We start from the raw sequence: 6018 nt of genomic DNA on the forward strand, positions 1-6018 counted from the left end.
CTCCCAGTCTCCTCTCTTAGAAGGAATTTTAGAAGTGGTGGGACCCTGCAGGGGTTTGAAGATCCATGGTGGCTGTTGGATGTCATTTCTCCATCTCATGTCTCAGAAGGAGTGTCTCCAATAAAGAGATAAAGCTTTTGCCTGAAGCTCCCACTGTGCCCATGACAGGAACCCCTGTGAGTGTCTGGGACATCCCAGGTCTTTGGCAGCCTGGGAACTCCTGGGATGTCACCGTGGAGCCCCCGTGAGTGCCTGTGACAGATCGGTGCCTTTGTAGCACAAGGTCCCCTGGGATGTCTCCATGGAATGGCTGTGACTGCCTCTGAGCACAGGGCTCTTTACCATCCCAGAAAGCCCTGGGAGGTGTCCATTGAGCCCCTGTCTCTGTCTGTGACATTCCAGCTCTGGAACAGCCTGGAGACTCTTGGAAAGTCCCCATGGAACCTCTCTGAGGGCCTGTGACCAATCTGATCCTTAGCAGGCAAACATCACTAGTGTTAGCGTTCAGAAACATAATCACAAAAATGATTATATGTGGGTGCTTTATTGAAGAGCTCTGGGTGTCAGGAGTAACAACCCAAATCTGAGTCTGACATGCATTCAGGATGAACATGTTTTTATATTCTATCGTTATATAACTTTCATGTTAATTATTAAACTTATATTATTCTATTGTACACAAAGATTTCAGCCAAGCATGGCTCCTCGTGGCCCTCCTTTAAATTTCTAACATAGTTTCTCATGATTCTTCTTATGATTATACTAATATATAACATATTAGTATAATCATAAGATTATACTATATACTGTAATATATAATAATATATTATTATACATTAAATAATTATATTTAATTACTAAACAATCATCATGTCTAACAATTATATAATTTATCATATACTGCTTACTCAGGTGCAATGATCTGGCAAAACACAAAGCCTAACATTTTCAGAATCTATCTTTAACATTTTCCCAGAACCCCACTATCACTAGGACCCTGTTGCTATGATCAGTTTCCACAGCAACCATCACAACTAACCCTGTTCCTATGGTCAGTTTCCATGACAACCATCACCTGCTGCCATGCAGCAACAGCAACACCAGGCAGCCCCCTGTTGCTATGGGCAGTTTCCATGGAAACTATCACCAGCCCCCCTGTTGCTATGGTCAGTCCCTTGGCAGCTCCATGGAGACCCCATGCCTGGGGTGGTTGCCATGGACACCAGCTCAGGCCTGCAGCCAGAGCCCATTGCCATGGCAACCATTGGCACTCCCATCCCCAGGCTCAGGGGGGGATTAGCCAAGCCCTATTCAGAAATGAAACTGACAGGTGTAATTACACTTCCACCAACATCTCTCGCTCTACTAATGCTCCATTATCATTACCAGTAACAGCGGTTTTTACTTGCAGAGACAGAGCTTGGGCTGCTATTCTGTCACATATTAAGGGAGGCCCCTGCAGTCTAGGATGACTCTCGCTGTTAGTACCCAACACATCCATGATTTCACATCATAGATTTCCACAGAGAGGGAAACCCAGTATTCATGTGTTTATCCCTGACTGCAATAATAACCTCTGACTTTTGTCAGAGTGACTTCTGGTCTCTAACATGGTGTTGGGCTGCCTCCTTCTTTGTTCCAGTAGTGTCCAGAAAGCCACTGGGATTGTTAAACAGACTAGGCTGCCGGTTAGCACACCAATCTAATGCTACTTCACTTGCTTTAACAGGATTGTTAACTGATGTTAATTCAATCAGACATGCTACACTGCAAAATCGAGATGCTGTAGTGGTTTGTTTTTATCCCCAATGGTTTGTTCCTTTCCCCATGCATTGCTGGTTTAGTCTGAGTTGCACCCTCTCACCTAGTTGTCAATCTTGCCCTAAGGCTTGCCCCTTGTTTTGGAATGTTCCCTGTCTCTCCTCTTACTCAGTTGTCAATCTCTCCTTGTATCTGCCCCCAGCTCTGGAAATCCCCTTGGAAAACACCTAATATTCAAAGCCCTATTGGTTTGTTTAAACTGTTCCACTACCCCTGTGTTACCCTATTGGTTTGAGTGTTAAACCTCGCCTGCTGCTCCTCCCTGATCCTTCCTCTATTGGTTGAAAATTTGTACCCTCCCCTGGGTCCTCCCCTGTATAGAAGTCCCTGCAAACCAGGGCTCATGGTCTTTTGTCCCTGGATCGTTGCTAGAATAAGCCTCTTTGGAACCTATTAAAAAAACCTCTCTCTCATTCTTCCCCCTGCCTTCGACACTGAATCATCAATGCCATAGAGGTTAAGCCATACAGCTGTATCCTAGACTGCGCTGCTTTCTGGGAACAGCCCACTCTTGGCTTGGATGCCAGGACCCGGCTGGGGAAAATCTGGCACTGCGTCAAGCTGCCATTGATTTTTTGCTTTTAGCACATGGACATGGATGTAAAGATTTTGATGGAATCTGTTGTATGAATCTTTCTAATAATTCACAATCTATTAATGCAAGTAATAAAGCTTTACAAGATAATGTAGCCAAATTAGAAACAGAAGACAGAACTGAATGGTGTAACAGCCTTTTTAGAAACTAGGGGATAACTGGAATTAAGGTCAAGAATTTGAATGTTTGGGTTAAGGATGATGTAAATTATAGTTATATGCTTGCCATGCTTGATTCAATGTATTCAGAGATTGATTAATAATTCCATAAAGCAAATAATGATTGTGGAAGATTAGACAGGCACAGAAGATGAGCTGGGTAGCACCACCAACCTCTTGGCCCCGGTACAGTGGAAGTCGTGGGAAAGATAAACTCAAGACAAGAACAAAGGTGAAGACATCATGTCTGGTCACTCTGATCAGTCTGACAAGAGAATATGTAATAAGGACATTGCTAGCGCAAAAGAATGTAACAGGGACTTGATAACCAAAAAGACTGTTTTACTGAGGGAACAGGGGCAAAGGGGTCTGAATGGAAAATTTTGTATGAAACTTAGAGAACCATAAATACTGGTGACTAATGTAATAAACTGTCTTTGCTTGCATAGCATGGTCAGTGTCTCTCAATCCTTGCAGGGATCTAGGGCTGGGTGACTGGAACTGGTCAGGTCCAGGTCTAGTTATGGGCACTGGTGATGTGGAGCTGGGTGATGGATGCAGGGGTGTCTGGGACTAGGTGGCAAGAGTTGATTGGCTCCAGGTCAAGCAGCTGAAGGACAGTGTCACTTCATGTTTCCTGCCCTTTTTTCCCTCGTTTCCAACATTTCTCACTTAATCATTCTCAGATTAACAGCCTGGTACTGCCCTGTCTGTACCAGGAAGAGCCAGCCCATCTGCCAGCAATACAGGCGGCAGCAGTCCTGCACACACAAAGGGCCAATGTACCTGCAAGCTGCCTCCTCTGACAGCAGTAGCCAGAAGCTGACTGCTTCTGCCAGGGGCAAGAGAATGGCCATCACCACAGCAGTAACAGCCACCTACCACTTGTTCCCACTGCTCAGGACATCCACAGTGAGCAGGGTACAGCCACAGATGTTCAGAGCTTGAGGGCTGCACCACACCACCACGAAGCCTGTGTTGCAGGTACAAAGGACAAGAACCAGACCCCTATGCATGACATCCCTCACATGAACTACATGTGGAGCCAGAGACACAGCAGAATGCTGAGACTGGGCACACAGCATGGCTACACCAGCTTCCCTGGGCAGAGATGCATGGACACGGCACTGGACAGAGCAGCATCATTTAATGCAACCTCAGCAGCAGGTCTCTGCTGGTGCACCACAAGACTGCAAAGGATCTGAGCTCTGTGTCCAAGACAGAGCCTTCACAGGAAGTGAAGATGAGAAGCCCAGCCTATGCAAAGCATAGACTGCCCCTGCTCAAGAAAGCCAGACAAATTTTCCAGGATTTTGAAAAAATCATGAGTCATCAGAGGGTGCTAGAGCTTCTGGAACCAAATTTTCCAATCATGCCACCTTATCTGAGGAAGAGAAAGAATGGGAAGATGATGGATAGCAAAAGCTCTGCCAAGGGAAGACATTAAGGACAAAGAGCTGTCCCAAAATGAAGACAAGAGACCAAGAACTGGCTGAAAGGCAAGACAACAATGAGAAAGATCTGTCTCAAGGTGAACGCAGGAGATGAAGAGTTGGCACAGTGAGAAAAATACAGTGATAAAGAGCTGTCATAATGGGAATACAACAATGACAAAGACATGTCCCAAGAGGAAGATGGGAATGACAGAGATGTCCCAAGGCAAATACAGGAGAGACAAAGAACTCTCCAAAAGGGAAGAGGACAATGACAAAAAATTTACCCACCAAGAAGACAACGAAGACATGTCCCAAGATGAAGATCATTTTGACAAAGGCATGTCCTAGTAGGAAAATGATAATGACAAAGAGGTCTCCCATGGGAAATACAATGTCCCAACCGGAACGGGAGAAAGACCAAGACCTGTCCCAAGGGGAAGGCAGCAACAACCAAGAGCTCTCTCAAAGGGGAGATGACAATGAAAAAAAAAACTGTCTCATTTCTGTCTCATGTCGCAAGACAAAAAAGACCAAGGTCTGTCTAAACCAGAAGATGATGTCAGCTACAGCACCTGGGACAACTCCTTGGGCCCAGTGAACAATGAGGACCCTCACACTGCTACCCAGAGGAGGCCTAGCTGTCTCAGCAGTATGGTCACAGAGGTAGCAGGAGAGGCAGCTAGTGACCTGAGCACTTCTTGCCCCAGTGGGTGCCACAGCCTCTGAGCCAGCTTTGGCCAGAGCTCCTGAGGAAGGGGAGCACCAGGCATCTCTTGCTTCTGAGGAAGAAGAGGCAGCAAAAACAGCTTCTCTGGCCTTCAGTAGGCAGGTGAGAGATGCAGGGGCAGAGAGCCAGGCAGCTGCACTGCACAGCCCCTGCTGCTCACCCAGTCCTTCACCTCACTTGTTAGAAGCCCATGCCCACAGCACGCAGTGGGCAGGGACTGGTAGGGTTTCAGTCCTGTTAGTGCCAAAGTCCAAGGATAGAGCCTTTGCCAAGGAGAAGGAAGAGTGGAAAGACTACATCAACTAAGATCTGTCCCTAGAAGAAATCTGCAGTGTCTAGGGCCTGTCCCAAGTGACAAAAAGCTATCCCAAGAGTACAAGATCATGTACTTCTACAGAAAAGGGACTCTCTAATCCTGCCCTCTGAGAGGCACAGGCATTTTCCCTGCACAGCCAAACATCCCAGTCCAAGCCTTGCCTTGGCAGATGGAAGCCTATGCCCTCAGCAAGCAGTGGGCTCTTTGCTGGCAACAGCCATCCCGCTTCAAGAGAGCATTCCAGGCTCTGCACAGACTGTTCGGTAGCTCTGCATGGTAGCACAAGGATGGGACAGAGGACTAGCACCTAGCTGCCAAGGCCACGCTAATCTCTGGAGGTATGGCAGGCCCTGAGCCTGTGCAGCATCCTGAGGGAGCCACACAGTCCAGTTCTGCTGTGGACATTTTGGCAAAAGTTGATGATTTTGCAACCATATTTTCCCCCATGTTTGCTGCCCATATCCCCTCACATTTGCCATACTTCTTGTGTTTCTTCGCGTGCACAGAGCAAAGCTGCAATACTGCATTAATGAACATATTGTCTATTAACAGTCATGTAAACATATACCTCACAACGGAGACTCCCACCTGCCCCGCGCTGCTCCGGCCCGGAGAGACACCGTGCCTCGGACAGGCCAGCCCCAAGATACCCAGGAGCGGTGCTGGGAACGGCAGCCACGGCCGGCCGGGGCTTTGATGGAAAAGTCCGCGGGGAGCGGCGGGAGATGCCCCCTCCTCGGAGCAACGGCCTCGGCCGCCATCTTGTGCCTGGCGCCAGCCCCTGCCGCGCGGACCCCGCTCCAGTCCCGACCGCTGCTCCTGGGTACGCGCTTTCTTGCGAGAAGCAGATGTTGTTTTCTGTCTCCGTAGGGATTGCTCTCGGCTGAGGCTGCGCCCGTTAGCAGCCGGCCGGCCGGCAACTCACACCTTCCCACGCCGGCAGCCCCCACTGCCAGTCTCCCTCC

Source organism: Ammospiza nelsoni, chromosome Z (genome assembly GCF_027579445.1).
Source record: "Ammospiza nelsoni isolate bAmmNel1 chromosome Z, bAmmNel1.pri, whole genome shotgun sequence".
Lineage (NCBI taxonomy): Eukaryota > Metazoa > Chordata > Aves > Passeriformes > Passerellidae > Ammospiza > Ammospiza nelsoni.